This window comes from Salvelinus namaycush, chromosome 22, assembly GCF_016432855.1.
Source record: "Salvelinus namaycush isolate Seneca chromosome 22, SaNama_1.0, whole genome shotgun sequence".
In the NCBI taxonomy this organism is placed as follows: Eukaryota; Metazoa; Chordata; class Actinopteri; order Salmoniformes; family Salmonidae; genus Salvelinus; species Salvelinus namaycush.
Genome location: NC_052328.1, coordinates 27,496,674 through 27,518,861, shown reverse-complemented (window position 1 = coordinate 27,518,861; position 22,188 = coordinate 27,496,674). Strand labels below are relative to the sequence as shown.

At 42.3% G+C, this 22,188-nt stretch overlaps 1 long non-coding RNA gene across 1 annotated transcript in view; it reads left to right on the top strand.

The window, feature by feature from the left end:
* LOC120017713 overlaps positions 1-22,188 on the top strand; it is a 74,574-nt gene that overhangs the window by 29,647 nt on the left and 22,739 nt on the right. Inside the window, exon 2 of the long non-coding RNA XR_005472137.1 lies at positions 14,744-14,780. This is a non-coding gene — a long non-coding RNA (uncharacterized LOC120017713). The remainder of the gene's footprint in view (positions 1-14,743; positions 14,781-22,188) is intronic.

Genomic DNA, 22,188 nt, shown 5'->3' with positions numbered 1-22,188 from the left:
ATATTTAATCATTTCATTGAGGATACCATCAACACCACAGGCCTTTTTGGGTTGGAGGATTTTTATTTTGTCCTGTAGTTCATTCAAGGTAATTGGAGAATCCAGTGGGTTCTGGTAGTCTTTAATAGTTGATTCTAAGATTTGTATTTGATCATGTATATGTTTTTGCTGTTTGTTCTTTGTTATAGAGCCAAAAAGATTGGAGAGGTGGTTTACCCATACATCTCCATTTTGGATAGATAATTCTTTGTGTTGTTGTTTGTTTAGTGTTTTCCAATTGTCCCAGATGTAACGGCTTTCTTCCTGGGATGAAGGAGAGGACCAAAATGCAGCGCAGTTAGTGTTCAACATGTTTAATTAAACAATAAACAATGAACATTAACAAATAACAAAATAACAAACGTGAAAGCCGAGACAGTCCTATCTGGTGCAGAACACAAACACAGAGACAGGAAACAACCACCCACAATCCCCAACACAAAACAAGCCACCTTTATATGATTCTCAATCAGGGACAACGATTGACAGCTGTCTCTGATTGAGAACCATATTAGGCTGAACACAGAAACAGACGAACTAGACACACAACATAGAATACCCACCCCAACTCACGCCCTGACCAACTAAACACATACAAAACAACAGAAAACAGGTCAGGAACGTGACAGAACCCCCCCCCCTCAAGGTGCGAACTCCGGGCGCACCCCTAAAACTCAAGGGGAGGGTCTGTGCAGTATGACGTAAAGGTAACGTAAGGGTAATGGCGGACTGAAGGGATTTATGTAGAGCACCTCAAGATAAAACATAATATTCGAAATATCTGCTAAATTAGACTAAAATATTAGCACTACATAATCTGGTGAGTGATAACCTTCAATCTGGACAATAACACAAAACAAATCCTAAAACTAGAGACATTTATCGACAAATATTACGAAAACAGGCAACAACCAAACATGACGGAGAGTAAGACAGGGGAACCGATTACAAAACGAAAACGTGACTCTTCTACAGACACTGATGATTTAATATTCTCACCACCGGGAATGGTAAAGGTCGAAACCGATCTGTTAAAATCAATAAATGACAAACTGGGTATACTTGAATTAGTTAGTAAGGATATAAAAGAGTTGAAGGCAAGCCTAGAGATGAGTGATGAAAAAGCTGCGACATTGGAGAAGGAAACACACAAGCTAATAGCGACAGTCAATAAGATTGAAACAGAAATGAATGGAATTAAAAAGGAGAACACCGTTCTGAAGGAAGCCTTACTGGACATGCAAACTAGATCCATGAGAGAGAATTTGGTACTTACAGGTATCCAAGAAAAAGAAGGAGAAGTTCCTGAATCTATAGTTAGAGAGTTCCTCCTTACAGCGCTTCAGATTCCACGCGAAGTTATCGACAAAATCCAACTTGAACGCGTTCACCGCTTCGGACAGAGAGGGCAGAGGTACGAACGCCCAATCGTTGCCAAATTTGCTTCATTTAAAGATAAAATAATGGTTAAAAGCCTGGGTAAAAGACTTGCTGGGACCAAAATTGGCATGAATGATCAGTTTCCGAAGGAAATTGCAGAACGGCGTAAAGTTCTGTATCCAATTTTCAAAGAAAATAGATTAAAAGCGAAACGAGTAGCTCTCGTCGTTGATAAACTATATATTGATAACCAGTTGTTCAGAGACACAAAGACTACTCCATGGTTATTTTAAAAATTACAAAGTTCTCATAGACGAGGGAAATAAACACAATTCAAGCCCGGTTACTGATTGTAACAATACAATAAAAAATATAGCTTTTCTATAAATCTTCACATATAACTAATTGAACACACAAGCACTAATTCAACATAGTGAAGATAAAAACTAAGTAAACAGAAGGCACAGTATGTGTGGATGGTATGGTTTGTGTTTATTTTTTATTTTATTTGTTATGTTTGGAAAGTTGAGTGGGTGAGTAATGAAATGGTTGCATATCCCAGAGCCAATGTATTGCTGTGAGCCGGGTATGAGAGGGCTTTCAATGTTGTTCAGATGATGGATATACTTTTATAATGAATTATACGTCTTATTTATTTATTGTCCTATCATGGAGAACTACATTTTTTTAAATATTTTTTTATAAATTATATCTAATTATTTATTATCCTATTTTAATGGTACGGTCCATGGCACTATACCCTAGACACCCACCTGAATGACCCAGATACTAAGGAGAAGTCCCTAACTGTTTTATGTGCTCGCTGTAAGCGGTCTCTGTATGCAGCTAAAATGAGGTCAGAGACCAAGAGCAGCACTGCCCCCTCAAGATTCTGAGCCTGCTTGGCAGGGTTGGTCCTGCAAAGCCAAAGCCCCCTAAAGGGAGAGCATAATATACAAGGAAATTCTCAAAGCTGCTAATGAGAACCTTGACGACCTTGTACCTAGCCGGTGGGGATTCCGGTGGGGTGCCCCCACCCAGGCAGTGGCAGTGCTGGCAACACTAGCTGCAGTAACCCATGGGGAGGGGGTCACACTCGGACATTCAGAGAGGGGGTATATTATTGTGGCCCTGGCGGCACAAAATCAAAGTCGGACTGCATGGAGATGCGTGGGGACATGGTCATGACGGGTGGCCGTATTGTGGGTGTTTCAGGAATAAGGTGTACATTTGACCTCCATTATCTAGGATGTGACAATGGTAAATAAATCTCTCAATTTTTGCTCATTTTTTGTGCGGTCTTGCAGGCCTTCTCATGCAGCTGCAACTGCAAGTGCATTTGTAAATCATGACCCATCTTGAGTTGGGCTCTGGGATGGTGCAATTGTTGAGAAAGTGAGCTTATGGTTGTGTGGGGGTAAGGGCTGAGTGTGTGTGGGTGTATGTGTGTATCCCACAACTGTTGCGAAGGAAGAAGTAAAAGATGTTAGGGACAATAGAGGATGATCCACAGATATATATAATACAAATCGAGGTGAGGGCAATGGAAATGCATATGGCAATTGATCTTCTTCAATTCGGTAAATGGCACTGTATGCTCTTTTCAAAGAATGGATCCCAGTCGGTTCAGGGCTATGGGATACAGGGGGTCGAGGGTGGTCTGCCGGGCATTGGGATGACAAGCCATCTCGAGATGAGGCCTTTTAGCGGGTGGAATAGTAGGGACCAATTGGAGGTTTACTTAGTAGAAATACAAATATCATGGTACAACTATATAGACACTCAATCATTATGTTACTTTTTAATAGTACGTTTACAAAAATATATTCTGATTAAAAGAATGAAAGGTGTGTCTCATTATGGTAAGTGGTGAAATAAGTATAGCCAGTTACAATTGTAATGGCTTAGCAGATAATAAGAAAAGACGATCAGTATTTACCTGGCTAAAAGAGAAGGATTATAATATCTATTGTTTACAGGAAACCCATTCAACAGTTTTAGATGAAGTTTTGTGGAAAAAGAACTGGGGGGGCAAAATATATTTCTCCCATGGGCAAAGAAATTCAAAAGGGGTGATGGTTTTAATTAACAATAATTTTGATCCAAATGTGCAAGTTGTCCAAACAGATCCTCAAGGTAGATGGATTATTTTAAATATGTTATTGGACAATAAACAAATATGGCTTGTTAACCTATACGGTCCGAATAATGATGATCCAAGCTTCTTTGAAAATATATATAAGAATTTATCAACTCTACAAGCAACACTAGACTCTATTATTATAGTGGGAGATTTTAATACGGTCTTAAATACCTCTATAGACCGGAAAGGAAATCACACTACAAACTATCACCCTCAGGCACTTAAGGAAATCATGAATGTCATGGATATATTGGAATTAGTGGATATATGGAGACTTAAATACCCTGATTTAGTGAGATATACATGGCGGAGGCTGAATCAAGCTAGTCGTCTTGACTACTTTCTTATACCATTCTCTCTGGCACCAAAAGTTAAAAAAGTGTTGATAGGGGACAGAATGCGGTCGGATCATCACATAATTGGCATATATATTTCTCTTACAGAATTTCCACGTGGGTGAGGATATTGGAAATTTAATCAAAGTCTACTAGATGATAAATTGTTTAGAACTAGGACAGAAGATTTTATAACTGACTTTTTCAGACATAACATAGGTACAGCAGATCCCCTTATTGTATGGGACACTTTTAAGTGTGCCTTTAGAGGCCATGCAATTCAGTACTCATCTATAAAACAAAGGGAATTTAGATCAAAAGAGTCCATATTAACAAAGGAAATTGAAGGACTAACAGTACAGTTAGATAGCAATAAAAACGGTACCATAGAGGCACAGAATAAGTTAGAGGAAAAACAAAAAGAAATGGAGGAACTTATTCAAGAAAGATCCAGTGTAATATATTATAAAAATAAAGCGAACTGGATGGAATATGGGGAAAAATGCACCAAATTCTTTTTCAATCTTCAATATAGAAATGCTACCAAAAAAAATGTATTAAAACTTGTTACAAATGATGGAGTCACGCATGATTCACCAAATGATATTTTGAAAGAGGAAGTAAAGTACTTTAAGAATATGTTTTCGTTTCAGGCTCCTCCATCTCCACTAACTGAAACTAATTGTATGGATTTTTTTCCTATTAATAATGTAAAATTAACATCTGTACAGAAAGACTCATGTGAAGGCCAAATTACAGAGGAGGAACTGCTTGATGCAATTGGGGCCTTTAAGGATGGGAAAACTCCAGGGCTGGATGGCATACCAGTGGAAGTATACAAAACTTTTTTTGATATACTCAAAGGGCCATTATTAGCTTGTTTTAACCACTCCTATATAAATGGTAGATTATCAGACACGCAACAAGAAGGTCTGATATCGTTATTACTGAAACAGGACCCAAGTGGTATATATAAAGATCCAGTCCAATTAAAAAATTGGAGACCTCTTACACTTCAGTGTTGTGATGCAAAAATCCTAGCAAAATGCTTGGCGCATAGAATAAAAAAAGTTTTGTCAGATATTATTCATCCTAATCAGACAGGTTTTTTACATGGACGATACATTGGAGATAATATAAGGCAAGTACTGGAAACAATAGAACACTATGAAATATCGGGGACACCAGGTCTGGTTTTCATAGCTGATTTTGAAAAGGCTTTTGATAAAGTACGACTGGAGTTTATATATAAATGCCTAGAATATTTCAATTTTGGGGAATCTCTTATAAAATGGGTTAAAATTATGTATAGTAACCCTAGGTGTAAAATAGTAAATAATGGCTACATCTCAGAAAATTTTAAACTATCTAGAGGAGTAAAACAAGGTTGTCCACTATCGGCATATCTATTTATTATTGCCATCGAAATGTTAGCTGTTAAAATTAGATCAAACATTAATATTAATGGATTAGAAATCCGTGGCTTAAAAACCAAGGTGTCATTATACGCTGATGATTCATGTTTTCTTTTAAAACCACAACTAGAATCGCTCCACGGCCTCATAGAGGATCTAGATACCTTTGCTATCCTCTCTGGATTAAAACCAAATTATGATAAATGTACCATATTACGTATTGGATCACTAAAAAATACACATTTTATATTGCCATGTAGTTTACCAATCAAATGGTCTGACGGAGATGTGGACATACTCGGTATAAAAATCCCAAAAGAAAGAAATGATCTCACTCCAATAAATTTTTATAGAAAGTTAGCAAAAATAGATAAGATCTTGCTACCATGGAAAGGAAAATACTTGTCTATTTGTGGAAAAATCACCCTGATTAACTCTTTAGTCATATCACAGTTTACCTATTTGCTTATGGTTTTGCCTACACCTAGTGACCTGCTTTTTAAATTATATGAACAAAAAATATTCCATTTTATTTGGAACGGCAAGCCAGATAAAATTAAAAGGGCCTATTTATATAACGAATATGAATTCGGAGGGCAGAAATTATTAAATATTAAAGCATTAGACCTCTCACTAAAGGCATCAGTCATACAAAAGTTATACTTAAATCCAAACTGGTTCTCTAGTAAATTGGTACGAATGTCTCATCCTATGTTCAAGAAGGGCCTTTTTCCCTTTATTCAGATTACACCTGCTCACTTTCGGTTGTTTGAAAAGGAAATAATCTCCAAAATATCCTTATTTTTTAAACAAGCCTTAGAAAGTTGGTTGCAATTTCAGTTTAATCCACCTGAAAGGACGGAACAAATAGTACAACAAATATTGTGGTTAAATTCAAATATAGTAATTGATAAAAAAACTGTATTTATCGAAGAAATGTTTAAAAAAGGTATAATTTTTGTGAATGATATCATAAATAGGACTGGTGGAGTTATGTCACACATGCAGCTAACACAGACATATGGAAATGTCTGCTCTACCCAAAATTACAACCAATTAATTGCAGCATTACCACAAAAATGGAAGAGGCAAGTAGAAGGGGAAAAAAGTAAGGAACTTGTATGTCGGCCCTGTATTAAAGAACATAAATGGTTAAAGAAAAGTGTGATAAATAAAAACATATACCAATTTCATTTAAGGACCAAAAAACTGACAGCTGTGCCATATAAATTGCAAAATAGTTGGGAAGAGATTTTCGATGTACCCATTCCATGGCACAAGGTTTATGAATTGATACGCAAAACAACGCCGGATTCAAAACTTCGAATTTTTCAATTTAAATTACTGTACAAAATTCTTGCAACTAATAGAATGTTATATATATGGGGTATACAATCTTCCCAGCTCTGCAGATTCTGTTGTGAGGAGGCAGAGTCATTAGATCATTTATTTTGGTATTGTCCATATGTAGCTCGTTTTTGGTCACAGGTCCAGGAATGGCTGAAGAATTGCAACATTTGCCTAGAACTAACGCTACAGATAGCAATACTGGGGGATTTGAAAAGCCATAGTCAATCAATCAATAATATAATAATTATTTTGGCAAAAATGTTTATTTTTAATTTACAATCTGAAGAAGCTATGAGAATAGGAAGGTTCAAATCTTTTGTGAAGCATCACAGCACAGTTGAAAAATATATGGCAAATAAAAATCCGAAATGGATGATGTTGGAAGATAGATGGGAAGGGTTGAGTGGAACTGAAGGGTGGGACTAATAACAAGATAAACAATGTAGGGCATACGGGATCTGTGAAATGTGTATAGGTGCGGAGCTTCTGTGAAATAGCGCAGTTACAAGTGGAAATAAAATTGGATGGACAACAGAAATAGAGGAAGGACTAAGAACAAACAAGAGAGAACTATTATAAAGTAGACTGTGTCTGTAAAATAGGTATAAGATGTATAAATTGAAGGTAAAAGCAGAAGTGTTTATTAGTTTACTCCAATTGGGGGAGCGGTGGTAGGGTTGCGGGGAATAATAATAAAGGTATATTCTTTAAAAAAGTATGTATGTCTATATAGGTATGTGTATGTATATATGTGTATATGTATGCATGCGTGTATGGATATATATATTTACCCCAAAAAATATGGGGGATTGGAAATGATGCAGACAATTACATTGGAAGCAACATTCTTTCCGCAATATTAAGCTGATCCACCCCTATAAAAAAATAAAAAAAAAAAAAAAATAGTAGGCGTGCAATGGATTATGGTCATTGTAGTTATTTATCATGTTGTCTGCGCTAAACTATGTAGAATACCAGCCTGTTGGAAACTACAACTCCCTACTACATCGCACAGTTCAGGCTGGATCTGATTTATCTCTAGAGAAACTGTGCAATGTGGCATTGAGCTCTCAGAAAAAAACCTGAATGAAATGGAATTCAAATAATTGAACCGATTAGTTGTTAAAAAATGAAAAATAACCAATATTTCGGTTAATCGTTCAGCACTGCTGGACACACACACACAGTATTCACACAGTAACACCAACACCAACACAGGGGTTATGGTTGGTGGGTTGTAAGACAGTAGTACCTGAGTTTGGGAACTGAAAGGCACTGAGTTGCTGTACATGAGGACTGACTACAGCCCCAAACTGTCCTGCACACCCCATCATCATCATCTGGGAGGAGGTAGAGCCATGCAGGGCGTGGTGGGAGGGGAGAGAGGAGGGCAGGCTGGGGTAGAGGGGTGAGGAGGAGGAGGGGGTGAAGCCAGGCCTGGGCCTGTACTGGTACCATAGCTGGGCGGATAGGGGAACTGCTGGTGGTTGGTGGTCTGGGGGATCCGGGGGTTGGTGGTCTGGGGGATCCGGGGGTTACTCAGCCCTCCTGATAGGCCACTTGCAGCTGCGGCCATGTTGGCGGCGGCCATATTGGGAGGTAGGTTGAGTCCCTGGGCTCTCATCACCATGTCCCTCTGCTGCTGCTGCTGCACCGTGATTTGTTGTTGTTGTTGTTGTTGTTGTTGTTGTTGTCTCTGGTGCTCCAGCTGGCGCTGTCTAAGGTGGTTACTGAGCAGCTCCCGCTGCCGCTGGGCTAACATCTGAGCATTGATGGTCCCCTGGAGGGAGAGGAGGAGAGAGAGATTTAACTAAATGTTATTTCTACAACATCTCCTACAAAAATGTTATGCTGAATTAAATTACTGGCATTTCTATCATATTCTGTTACTATGTGAGAATCTCAGTAGCTACCTGGTTGGGTTGTTGGACTGTAGAGGTAGGTTCATAAAAAAAAAAAAAAAAAAAAAAAAAAAGGGGAGGGTCTGGGTGGGCATCTGTCCGCGGTGGCGGCTCCGGCGGTGGACGAGGACACCACTCCACCACTGTCTTTGTCCCCCTCCTTAGCGTCCTTTGAGTGGCGACCCTCGCCCCCGACCATGGTCCAGGAACCTTCACCAAGGCCCCTCCTAAATAGAGGAGACAACTCAGGACCGAGAGGTAGCTCAGGACAGAGAGGTAGCTCAGGACAGAGAGGTAGCTCAGGACAGAGAGGTAGCTCAGGACAGAGAGGTAGCTCAGGACAGAGAAATCGCTCCGGACAGAGAGGTAGCTTAGGACAGAGGGACAACTCTGGACTAATGGCAGCTCCGGACTGAGTGGCAGCTCCGGACTGAGTGGCAGCTCCGGACTGAGTGGCAGCTCCGGACTGAGTGGCAGCTCCGGACTGAGTGGCAGCTCCGGACTGAGTGGCAGCTCCGGACTGAGTGGCAGCTTCGGACTGAGTGGCAGCTTCGGACTGAGTGGCAGCTCATGACTGGAGGGCAGCTCATGACTGGAGGGCAGCTCATGACTGGAGGGCAGCTCATGACTGGAGGGCAGCTCATGACTGGAGGGCAGCTCATGACTGGAGGGCAGCTCTAGACTGGAGGGCAGCTCTAGACTGGAGGGCAGCTCTAGACTGGAGGGCAGCTCTAGACTGGAGGGCAGCTCTAGACTGGAGGGCAGCTCTAGACTGGAGGGCAGCTCTAGACTGGAGGGCAGCTCTAGACTGGAGGGCAGCTCTAGACTGTAGGGCAGCTCTAGACTGTAGGGCAGCTCATGACTGGAAGGCAGCTCATGACTGGCTGGCGGCTCTGACAGCTCCTGACTGGCTGGCGGCTCTGGCAGCTCCTGACTGGCTGGCGGCTCTGGCAGCTCCTGACTGGCTGGCGGCTCTGGCAGCTCCTGACTGGCTGGCGGCTCTGGCAGCTCCTGACTGGCTGGCGGCTCTGGCAGCTCCTGACTGGCTGGCGGCTCTGGCAGCTCCTGACTGGCTGGCGGCTCTGGCAGCTCCTGACTGGCTGGCGGCTCTGGCAGCTCCTGACTGGCGGGCGGCTCTAATGGCTCGGGACAGACGGGCGGCTCTGAAGGCTCGTGGCAGACGGATGGCTCAGATGGCGCTGGGCAGACGGATGGCTCAGATGGCGCTGGGCAGACGGATGGCTCAGATGGCGCTGGGCAGACGGATGGCTCAGACGGCGCTGGGCGGGCGGATGGCTCAGACGGCGCTGGGCAGACGGATGGCTCAGACGGCGCTGGGCAGACGGATGGCTCAGACGGCGCTGGGCAGACGGATGGCTCAGACGGCGCTGGGCAGACGGATGGCTCAGACGGCGCTGGGCAGGCAGGCAGTTCAGACGGCACTGGGCAGGCAGGCAGTGCTGGCAGCTCAGACGGCGCTGGGCAGACGAGCAGTGCAGGCGACGTTGAGCAGACGAGCAGTGCAGGCAGTTCAGACGGCGCTGGGCAGGCAGGCAGCTCAGACGGCGCTGGACAGACGAGCAGTGCAGGCGGCGTTGAGCAGACGAGCAGTGCAGGCGGCGTTGAGCAGACGAGCAGTGCAGGCAGTTCAGACGGCGCTGGGCAGGCAGGCAGCTCAGACGGCGCTGGACAGACGAGCAGTGCAGGCGGCGTTGGGCAGACGGCCGACTCTGACCTGCTGAGGCGCACAGTAGGCCTGGTGCGTGGTGCCGGAACTGGTGGTACCGGACTGGAGACACGCACCTCAAAGCTAGTGCGGGGAGCAGGAACAGGGCACACTGGACTCTCGATGCGCACTAAAGGCCTGGTGCGTGGTACCGGCACTGGTGGTACCGGGCTGAGGGCACGCACCTCAGGGCGAGTGCGGGGAGAAGGAACAGGGCTCTGGAGACGCACAGGAGGCTTGGTGCGTGGTGCCGGAACTGGAGGTACTGGGCTGGAGACACGCACCACAGGGAGAGTGCGTGGAGGAGGAACAGGGCTCTGGAGACGCACTGGAAGCCTGGTGCGTGGTGTAGGCACTGGTGGTACTGGGCTGGGGCGGGAAGGTAGCGCCGGATATACCGGACCGTGCAGGCGTACTGGCTCCCTTGAGCACTGAGCCTGCCCAACCTTACCTGGTTGCATGCTCCCCGTAGCCCGTCCAGTGCGGGGAGGTGGAATAACCCGCACTGGGCTGTGTTGGCGAACCGGGGACACCATGCGTAAGGCTGGTGCCATGTACACCGGCCCGAGGAGACGTACTGGAGGCCAGATATGTAGAGCCGGCTTCATGGCACTTGGCTCAATGCTCACTCTAGCCCGCCCAGTGCGGGGAGGTGGAATAACCCGCACCGGGCTATGCACCCGTACAGGAGACACCGTGCGCTCTTCCGCATAACACGGTGTCTGCCCGTACTCCTGCTCTCCACGGTAAGCATGGGAAGTGAGCGCAGGTTTCCTACCTGCCCTCGCAACACTACCCTTTAGCCCCCCCCCCCAATAAATTTTTGGGGTTTCTTCACGGGCTTCCAGCCCCGCTTCCGTGCTGCCTCCTCAGACCACCGCTCCTGGGCTTTAGCTGCCTCCATCTCTTCCCGAGAGCGGCGATCTTCTCCAACCTTAGCCCAGGGTCCTTCTCCGTTAAATATTTGCTCCCATGACCATTCCTCCTGGTACCGCTGCTGCTGTCGCTGCTGCCCGTTGCCACGCTGCTTGATCCTTGTTTGGTGGGTGGTTCTGTAACGGCTTTCTTCCTGGGATGAAGGAGAGGACCAAAATGCAGCGCAGTTAGTGTTCAACATGTTTAATTAAACAATAAACAATGAACATTAACAAATAACAAAATAACAAACGTGAAAGCCGAGACAGTCCTATCTGGTGCAGAACACAAACACAGAGACAGGAAACAACCACCCACAATCCCCAACACAAAACAAGCCACCTATATATGATTCTCAATCAGGGACAATGATTGACAGCTGTCTCTGATTGAGAACCATATTAGGCTGAACACAGAAACAGACGAACTAGACACACAACATAGAATACCCACCCCAACTCACGCCCTGACCAACTAAACACATACAAAACAACAGAAAACAGGTCAGGAACGTGACACCAGAAGTGGTTAACTGGTTCAAGATCAGGGGCGACGACAGGATTTTCTGCACTGAATTAAGTCATTAGAACGGCTGGCTTTCATAGAAAACGGACATGACAATCTACTTGAGTAAAACATCCATTTTTTAATTACATGAAAATCAACAACGGATTACAAAAAGTAATTATGTTTAAAATATGAATAACCTTAAAAAAAATAAGTTTAAATAAATAACTACTTTGCCACACGATTGATCCAATTTATAGACACCCCACCCAAACCAGCGAGACACTTCCCAGACCTGCGGGACCCCCCCCCCCCCCCCCCCGGACCTACACAAAGAGGACCCACGCCGAGAGGATCTACATCCAGAACACAACACCACCAGCCACATACATACCCCCACTCCAATCAATCAACACCCCCCCAAGTCAACCATGCCAACTCCCCATTTAGCCCCCCTCAGATCAGACCTACAGTACATAGTCAATGGTAGGCTTTGAGGGGACTCCTATGGTAAGTACACCTATAGCTCATCTCTTGGCAGTAGTACTGCAGACTACTTTATCACTGACCTCAACCCAGAGTCTCTCAGAGCGTTCGCAGTCAGCCCACTGACACCCCTATCAGACCACAGCAAAATCACAGTCTACTTGAACAGAGCAATACTCAATCACAAGGCATCAAAGCCAAAGGAACTGAGTAATATTAAGAAATGCTTTAGATGGAAGGAATGTAGGTTTGGAAACCTACCAAAAAACAATTAGGCAGCAACAAATTCAATCCCTTTTAGACAACTTCCTGGACAAAACATTCCACTGTAATAGTGAAGGTGTAAACTTGGCAGTAGAAAATCTTAACAGTATATTTGATCTCTCAGCTTCCCTATCCAATCTAAAAATCTCAAATAGAAACCGAAGAAAATGAACAACAATGACAAATGGTTTGATGACGAATGCAAAAATCTAAGAAATAAATTGAGAAACCTGTCCAACCAAAAACATAGAGACCCAGAAAACCTGAGTCTACACCTTCACTATGGTGAATCACTAAAACAATACAGAAATACACTACGGAAAAAGAAGGAACAGCACTTCAGAAATCAGCTCAATGCAATTGAAGAATCCATAGACTCTAATACAGCAGTGTTAACAGTAGGCCTGTAACCTGCTAAATGATGAGATGCACTGTATCAAGCAGAAAGACAAAGCTCCCAAGACACTATTCAGTCTTTTTGGTATAGACTGCATAATAAATCATTCACAACACTTTCTCTGCCCTTAGGAATGTGGTCATGAAGAATGACTGCCCTTGTGAAAAGTATACAAAGCCCTTTTTTCATGGCAGGATGATAAACAGCTAACTGAAAACACCTTCAAAACTCTAATCGTCTTTGTTCTAATTGTTGCAGTGCGTGTTGTAAATTGACGTTTTTTAATTTAATTAGAATTTTTAAATTTTCTGAGACTTTTTAAGGCCTCTTTAATCATAATGTCCGCCTGCGATGTGTTCAGTTGACCTGAGAAATGTGTCTTGCATAGGAGAGCCTGTCGTCGTCGGCTGGGGTGACGTGGCAGTGAATGGGACTGCTCTCTGTCTATGACAGACACTAAGTAATGCTGCAATTTTAACTTTGGGGCGGCCATTTTAAGTCGGTCTATGTTGCACTTGACATTTTTGTTGTGTCCTGCAGCATCTTTCTGGAGGCTTTGCAATGAACACAGGACAGCAACACTTGTATGTATTTTCCTCTGTCTTGAAGGGAAGGTTTCACGGACATACTGTAGATAAGCCTATTCCATGACTAAATTGTACTTCAATCCAGAGCAGACCACTGAAAATATGGTTTCATGAACATGATTTAAATACTCTCCCACTCACTAACTAGTCCTCACTCTACTAAATTAGAACTATTCTGTCTAATCTATGTCAAAGTACATTTTAAACCAACAGGAGATTCTCTTTGGGATGGGAATCCATGTTTTTTTTACTTCAAATCATAGGTTGAATTTTGGGATGTTAAACATTTTCCCATACAGTGAGAAGAAAGCTGACATTACATCAAAACACAGACCTAATTGTCATGGAAAGGAGTTATTATCCTGAGCAATACAATCAGCAATACAATTAAATATTTTGAAAAGATGAATAAGACATTTTTTATTAAGATTCAGGCAAATGTTGATACTTTAAGAAAGGTTGAGCTTTGCGTTTAATCTGCGTTTTTTTGCTCAATTCTCTGTTTACACATGTTTACAATACTTGACTGAGGACTTATTGTGTAAGAATGTTATTGTGAACCACTAATCTAACTATGGGTTAGAGAAGTCCTGTGGGAACGGGGGTGGGCGTCAAATGTTTGTCTTGTTCAGTCTTGTTGCGTATTTCTTTGGATCACAAAAAAATACTTGACTGAGGATGTGGGTTTTCAGACAACTTTCTGTCAATAGCTAATAAGAGCTTGGTGAGTGAGACTAGGTTGCTTGGGGGTAAGACATAACACCCTGTGGTTTATGAGCAAGGAAAATCCATCCAAAAACAGAGATGAGAAACAGAGGTTAGAAACAGAGATGAGAAACAGAGATGAGAAACAGAGGTTAGAAACAGAGATGAGAAACAGAGGATCATAACAATACACAACACTTAAACTTGCATTTTAGCTTACTATGGTGTGATGCAAATAGTATTTGATAGAATCTAGGGAAATTATATACATTATTTCCTGCTAAATGTAAGGCATGATTTATTTATCTAAATATTATTGTTTGGTAATGGCAATTTATTAAGTAGAGAATGGGAAATTGTAATGATATGTTTTGGCAAGACTGGTGTGTCGAAGTAACGCCTCGATTGAAGCGAGATCAAAACATGTTACACATCAATAATAACAAATCACATTATCGCATGAAACGAACATCATAAAGCTTTTGTATAGGATAATGATAGCAAAGGTTTGTTTGTCTGTTTACAGTATTTATCTGCCCCTGGATACAATGTGTCTATCTATTTATTAGCCCTCTTTCTCTGTTCCACTTTAGATTTCGTTGGATGAGACGGATGTGTCATGAGACCGAGGTGAGATGAACTAATGAGATGAAATGTGAGGACGCTTAGACAGAGACTTCACAGTTAGATCACACTAGTTAGATAACACCAGATCACATCAGTTAGATCACACCATCTTTCTCATAGTGTACCTTGGCAGGTGGTAACCCAATGATTTAGTTTGAACCATACTACTTATGTACATTTGACTTTTCATGTTTTGAAGCTGCAAATGAATCTCTATCTATAAGGATGTTATATCATTAATTGACAAAGGCATTTTGGTTTAGAGAAATATTTGATTGAAAGGATCCACTCAGAGGACCCCCAAAGCATTGAAATCAAATATAACTTTTTTAAACACATTCCCTGCCTTACTGTCATAGACTGTTCTATGGTGTACTGATGCACCAAGTCTGGAACCAACAGGACACTGAACAGCTTTTACCCCCAAGCCATAAGACTACTAAATAGTTAGTTAAATGGTTAACCAATAACTACCTATCTGTATTGACCCTTTTTGCACTAGCTCCTTTGACTCATCACATACGCTGCTGCTACTGTTAATTGTTGTCTTGTCACTTTATACCTACCTATATGTACATATATACCACAATTACCTCGTACCCCTGCACATCCACTCAGTACTGGTACCCTGCGTATATAGCCGACTTATCATTACTCATTCCTCGTGTTATAATTTTTATATTATTCCTCTTTTTCTTCCCCTCTGCATTTTTGGTAAGGGCCTGTAAGTGTTTCCATGATAATCTACACATGTTGCTTACAAAGTATGTGACAAATAAAATGTGATTTGACTGTAATATGATGTACTGTATGTCTCTGTTAGTGTGGTTTGGGATTTCCTGTGTGAGCCTGCTATGTGGCTCTCCTCACCTCGTCCTCTCACTCTGGGGGCCCTGTCAATAGCCATATTCCGTTTCCATTTCCTCCCTCTAGAACACCAGGCAACCCATTACTCTACTGTTAAAGCAGGATGGACCTTTTGGGATAAAGCACCTCATAGCTCCCAAGTGATGACATGGATCTGTTAGATGGCTCTAAAGCTGTTTCTGCAGACTATTGGCTTTAAAAAGGCCTGAGGCTCAAATACTAGGAGACTACCTTTTAATGACTAGTCAAGAGACGGAGGGAAATAGCTGGACGCATGAGTTCACGGTAAGCTGGGTTCATGCTGCTGGTTTTTCCTAGTTGCAGTTTTGATTCCTGGGTTGTTGAGGTCGATTTGTTGAAGTTGACTCCTTGATGTCTCAAAATGGTTCTGTACCTCTAACATAACAACAATAAATGATTTTATACTGAGGACGGTTTCTGACTTAAGTTTTTTGTTTTATATGGATAATTATAAATGTTTGAAATAATTGAAGAACCATAAGTTCACCCTGATGTGCCAAAAGGCCAAATAAATGTTTCTCATAAATAGTGTCTCAATGCTAAAGTCTTCTGTAGTTGACAGGGAAACGCTCTTGACTTTGAGCTCAGTTCTCAAATGCAGAATGATTAGTGAGTCCATTTCCACTCAAATCACCCAAAATAAACACTAGCTTCCAATGAAGACACTGTAATTTTGTGTCACGAGCTGCACAATGGGGTGTGTTTAAGGTCATGAAGGAGGGTATCTGGGGGCATGCTTATGAACAGGGTTAGTCTGATTCAGGGTGATTTAAAAAGGGTGTTGAATGTGATTCTGACAGGTTCAGACAGCAGTAGTTGAGGTCATGGACAGGGGTTCCCCAGGGGGTGAGGTTGGAACATACACTGCTGTAGTAGAATGAGTAGTTATCTATGTATCCCAGGCTATAAATGGGATACAGCAATGTAGAGTGAGTGTTATGGGGCGCCTGATAATGCAGTTTGTCTGTGATATGATGCTGAAGACAGCTGTAAGTGTTTTGTATATGGCTATCATCAGGTATTACTGAGGTTTTACAGCCCAAGTTAATTCTGATTAGGACTGTTTTATGGCTCATTTGTTTCATAACATGTTTCATTGTTTATGGCCAAAGTCCTGAATTCAATCGAAACTGGTTTATTGGGTAAGGCAATACGACATTATTACGTAGGATTTGGGGTGGCATGGGTCAGGCTTCAGAATATTAGTCAATCTGTGTGAGGTTTTAGACAGAACATACCCAGGATGCACCTGGCTCCACACATAACGTCACAGAGAGTGACGCCCAAGCCCAATAAAGCGCTGTGCGGTTGTCTTATTCAGGTCTTGTTCATTTTGATTCAATTGGGATGCTCCTATACAGCTTTTTAAACCACTGTTTGGATCTGGTATTAGATTCTATATAGTGTTATGTTATAATAGGGGATTCAATAGAATGTATTACTGTATTTTGTAACTCATTATATATTATGGTCATGAAGAAAATGCTATTTGTCAAGACAATGTATCTCTGACATAACACTGTTGTCTTTTTACATGACCTTGTTACATTTGTCTGTGTTCCCTTTAACAACTCTGGTGACTCAGCGAAAATACAGGAAGTTGTGTTACTTCCATAGTTATGTACTGTATGTCTCTGAGCTTTCGGTCCAGCTTGGCTTATATTCCCATTGCTCCCTCTCCTTGCAATAGACACCCACCAAATCACCAGTTCTTATCAGTTAACTGCTTTCTTAGCTATATTAATTGATTTTTTTTATTTTTATAAATCAATAAACTATATTACATGTAATAAAAGAGAGGTGTTATTATGTCCAATGCTTGTCGACAGCAGCGTGTCAAGGTCAACAGAGTGGAGAATGTGTCTAGAGCAACACAGACCTGCAGGAGCCAGGGCACACGTGATGCACGTCGGATGAATATCTGTTTACACGTCACTGAAAGCTGCCACACAAAGGCTGGAGTGACTCATGGTAACCAGAGACACAAGCTGTGCTACTAGCTCCTCTCCTGTTGTTAGGCTCACTCAGGGCCACTACTGTTAAGGTACACAGTTGCAATTGGGAGTAATATCACTAAGATGGCACTAACTCATTTAGTATTTATGTGAGCATGTATGTACTGCATGTGCCTGTTACAGCATATAGCTGTGTGTGCATGTTTGTATCTGTTTAATTCGTCACTATATTCCTGACTGAAAGACTGACTATATCCCCATAATAAGACACACATCACTACCCTCCCCCTCCCCCTGCCCAAACACAATCCAACCACACCGCCACTCATTTAATGTTCTGTGGTGAGGTCATCACTCCAAGATGGCTGTCTGCCTTTTGTTCCTTCATGTCCGAACTGGCTACAGTTACAGGCAGATAGGGTGAGCGTCTGAACAGTTTCTGTCTGGCTCTCGTGAGGGTGCTCAGTAGGGCCTCAGGGTTCTGGCTCTACAATGTACAGACAAGGATACGCCCAGACATGTTGAGCAGTCAGTAGCTCACTCCCCCCACCCGGTTTACTGCTCTGTCCAGTGCAATATAAACACAGCCTTGTAGCAATCTGAGCCAGCTGCTGTTCAGCTATAATGCAGTGTCTTAGTGAAACGTCTGTACTGTATAGCCTGCTACTTAAAGCCAGCACACTGATCCTTCATCCAACCCCTTATTTTACATTTTAGTCATTTAGCAGAAGCTCTTATCCACAGCAAATTTTGAATAAGTGCCTTGCTCAAGGGCACATCGATAGATTTTTAACCTCGTCAGGGATTTGAATCGGTGACATTTCGGTTACTGGCCCAACTCTCTTAACCTCTAGGCTATCTGCCTTCTATTATCATAACCTAATGACACAGTCCCCCACCCCCAATCAACAGGCATTCTACTGTGTAGAAACCTGCAACTATTCTGTTACAGAATTTAGGCTACATTCAATCTCTGGCTTGTTTAGACTCTCTATAACCCACTATTGGCCTCTTGTACATAATTCAGTGTTACTTCAACACCTCCCCTTCACCATTGTGCCCCTCCAACACCCTCCTAACACTTACACCAGTCAATTACCCTGACATCTCTCCCAAAAATGTCCCCTTTCTACCACATTTCAAAAAGGCTTCTCTTAAAGGAGCTTAACTTTTTTTGTGTGTGAGACAAAATTTGAATTGAAGGTGTAACTGGCAGGAAGTGAAAGAAAAGGGAGATAGTAACAGAACTGTTGGACAACTACTTTATTCTCAGCACCGTACCAATAAAATTATGATCCTTCTTCGAACCCAGCTTATATCCCTGCAATAAACACTTTATACCCAATGTGATAATATGAGTCTGTTCAAAACTGTTTGGTTCCTGCTTGCCTAGGACAACTACATAGCAGCGAATGCAGTGGTGGCCTCTTCCCCACAACTGATGACTCATCATAAATTCACCATTAGAACTCTGGGTGTTAACAGATGCTGTCCACTGATTACTAATGCTTGACAACAAGTGCTTTGCCAGTGAGGTATATCACAGAGGCTTTATCATTGAACTTGGGACCAAACTCGGATTAAAAAGCAGATTTGAACCATGCTGAGTGTCAGGAGCACATAGTCTCATATGGGTGTCTGGGGAGTTCAACCTGATCAGAACTCTGGTAGTGGTTCCCTTGTTTGGATAAACTGTTACAGATGTAGGATCTTAATTTGATCACCCTGATGTAGGACATCTTTCCTGAAATGCAGATTTTTTGAGCATATTTGAGGTTTAAAGGGGCATCTGAAGTCTGTAATTTCCACTTTGACATCTCAGACTTGATTTTCCCTTACGAAAAATGTATCAAACCCTACAAAAACATCTATTCGTTATAATCCACATAATTTCCTGTTGCTGAAGGATCATTTTCCTGCTGTAGCAAACTGGCTCAAATTAAGATCCTACATCTGAATATGGTCTAGTCATGTGACAGGGATGTGACTGTGAGCTGGGTTGGGTTGTCAGGACTGGGGTTGTGATAGTCAGATTCAAGGCTGGAGTAATTTGGGGGGGAAAAAGAAAAAGAGTATATTCTCTCTCTCATTGGATAAAAAAAATAAACAGGGTACTGTAATCCTCAGCTGAAAAAGACAGTCAGTAGTTTGTAACCACTGGAACTAGGGTTGGGCGGTATCCAGTTTTTCATACCTTCATACCGTTTCTGTACCACACCGTGGTAAACGGTATTACTAGAAGTGCACACAAGGGGCGCTATTTCAACAACAACAGAATTTGACGCACAAAACAATTCAGGCAAAAGGGATCTTGATCCAGGAGGGGATTGAATGTCTCTGTTGTAACCAATAAACTTGATCTTGACATCTAGCCACTTAGCTAGCAAATTAGGAAACCAAATGCAAAGCTAGAGCCCTGAACTGGATATAATTTATTTGACACATCTTAGATTTCTTATAGTTACACTTAATTTAGTTAGTTATAAGCAGATATTGGATATCATACCATCAGTATTTCGAAATACCCTGGTATACGGTATGAATGGTATATGGCCAAGCCTAACTGGAACTTTAAATGGCTACCAGTATGACAATGCTGTTTGCATGGATTGCAGTCCACTTATAACACCATCCACAGGAGCATTTGCACTACAATCAAATGGAACATGTCTAATTAAATAATTCTTAGTAGTACAGTCTAATATTCTTCAAAAAGCATATGAAGGGTTAGTTACATGTTCTCTCTGGTTAAAAGGAGAAGCTCTGTGTTGCTGAGAGGAGAGGAGGCACGCAACCTCTGTCAACTAGTTTCAGTGACAGGACCTGTTGACTCATGGGAGGACTCTTTCCTGTTCAGGCGGCAGTCATTTTGATTGAGCACTCACAGAGGGAAATGCAGATTCATGTAACAAAAGAAACTCATGTAACACATCTTGTGTTAGGAAATACTTGAACTATGATTTGTTTTTTGGTTTACAGTTTCAACGAAGTTGACAAAATTAAATATTACATAAGGCCTACTTCACGTCATAAATATGTTTGAAAATATAAGAAAAAACACTGTCTAAGAGCATCATGCAGCGATATGAGTTTGGAGACTTTCATTCCTGAGCTCATCTACAGAAACTAACTACCGCACTCTGATTATATACAGGGCCTTTGGAAAGTATTCAGACCCCTTGGCTTTTTCCACATTTTGTTACATTACAGCCTTATTCTAAAATGTATTAAAAAATAAAGAAATCCTCAGCAAACTACACACAATACCCCATAATGACAAATCGAAAACAGGTTTTTAGACATTTTTGCAAAAAACAGAAATACCTTATTTACATAAGTATTCAGACCCTTTGCTATGAGACTGTCACGATCGTCGTATGGTGGAAGAGAGGAGGACCAAGGCTCAGCGTGAAGTGAATACATACTACGTTTAATGACACGAAACGAAGAACACTTGACAAACTAAACAAAACAACAAACCGACGAACGTGACGCTAAAGCTAAACAGTGCAGACACAGGCAACTGACATAGACCTAGACAATAACCCACGAACTACCCAATGAATATGGCTGCCTAAATATGGTTCCCAATCAGAGACAACGATAGACAGCTGTCTCTAATTGAGAACCAATCTAGGCAACCATAGACATACATACACCTAGAGTAGACACTGCCCCATAAACATACAAAACCCCATGACAATACAAAACACATACATCCCCCATGTCACACCCTGACCTAACTAAAATAATAAAGAAAACAAAGATAACTAAGGCCAGGGCGTGACAGAGACTCGAAATTGAGCTCAGGTGCATCCTGTTTCCATTGAGCATTCTTTGAGATGTTTCTACAAATTGATTGGAGTCCACCTGTGGTAAATTCAATTGATTGGACATGATTTGGAAAGGCACACACCTGTCTATATAAGGTCCCACAGTTGACAGTGCATCTCAGAGCAAAAACCAAGCCATGAGGTCAAAGAAATTGTCCGTAGAGCTCAGAGACAGGATTGTGTCGAGACACAGATTTGGGAAGGGTACCAAAACATTTCTGCAGCATTGAAGGTCCCAAAGAACACACTGGCCTTCATCATTCTTAAATAGAAGAAGATTGGAAACACCAAGACTCTTCCTAGAGCTGGCCGCCCAGCCAAACTGAGCAATCTGGGGGGAAGGGCCTTGGTCAGGGAGGTGACCAAGAACCCAATGGTCACTCTGACAGAGCTCCAGAGTTCCTCTGTTGAGATGGGAGAACCTTCCAGAAGGACAACTATCTCTGCAGCACTCCACCAATCAGGCCTTTTTGGTAGACTGGCCAGACGGAAGCCACTCCTCAGAAAAAGGCACATGACAGCCCGCTTGGAGTTTGCCAAAAGGTGGTGGTGGCAGCATCATGCTGTGGGGACTGAGAGACTAGTCAGGATCGAGGCAAAGATGAATGGAGAAAAGTACAGATAAATCCTTAATGAAAACCTGCTTCAGAGCGTTCAGGACCTCAGACTGGTGCGAAGGTTCACCTTCTAACAGGACAACGACCCTAAGCACACAGCCAAGACAACGCAGAAGTG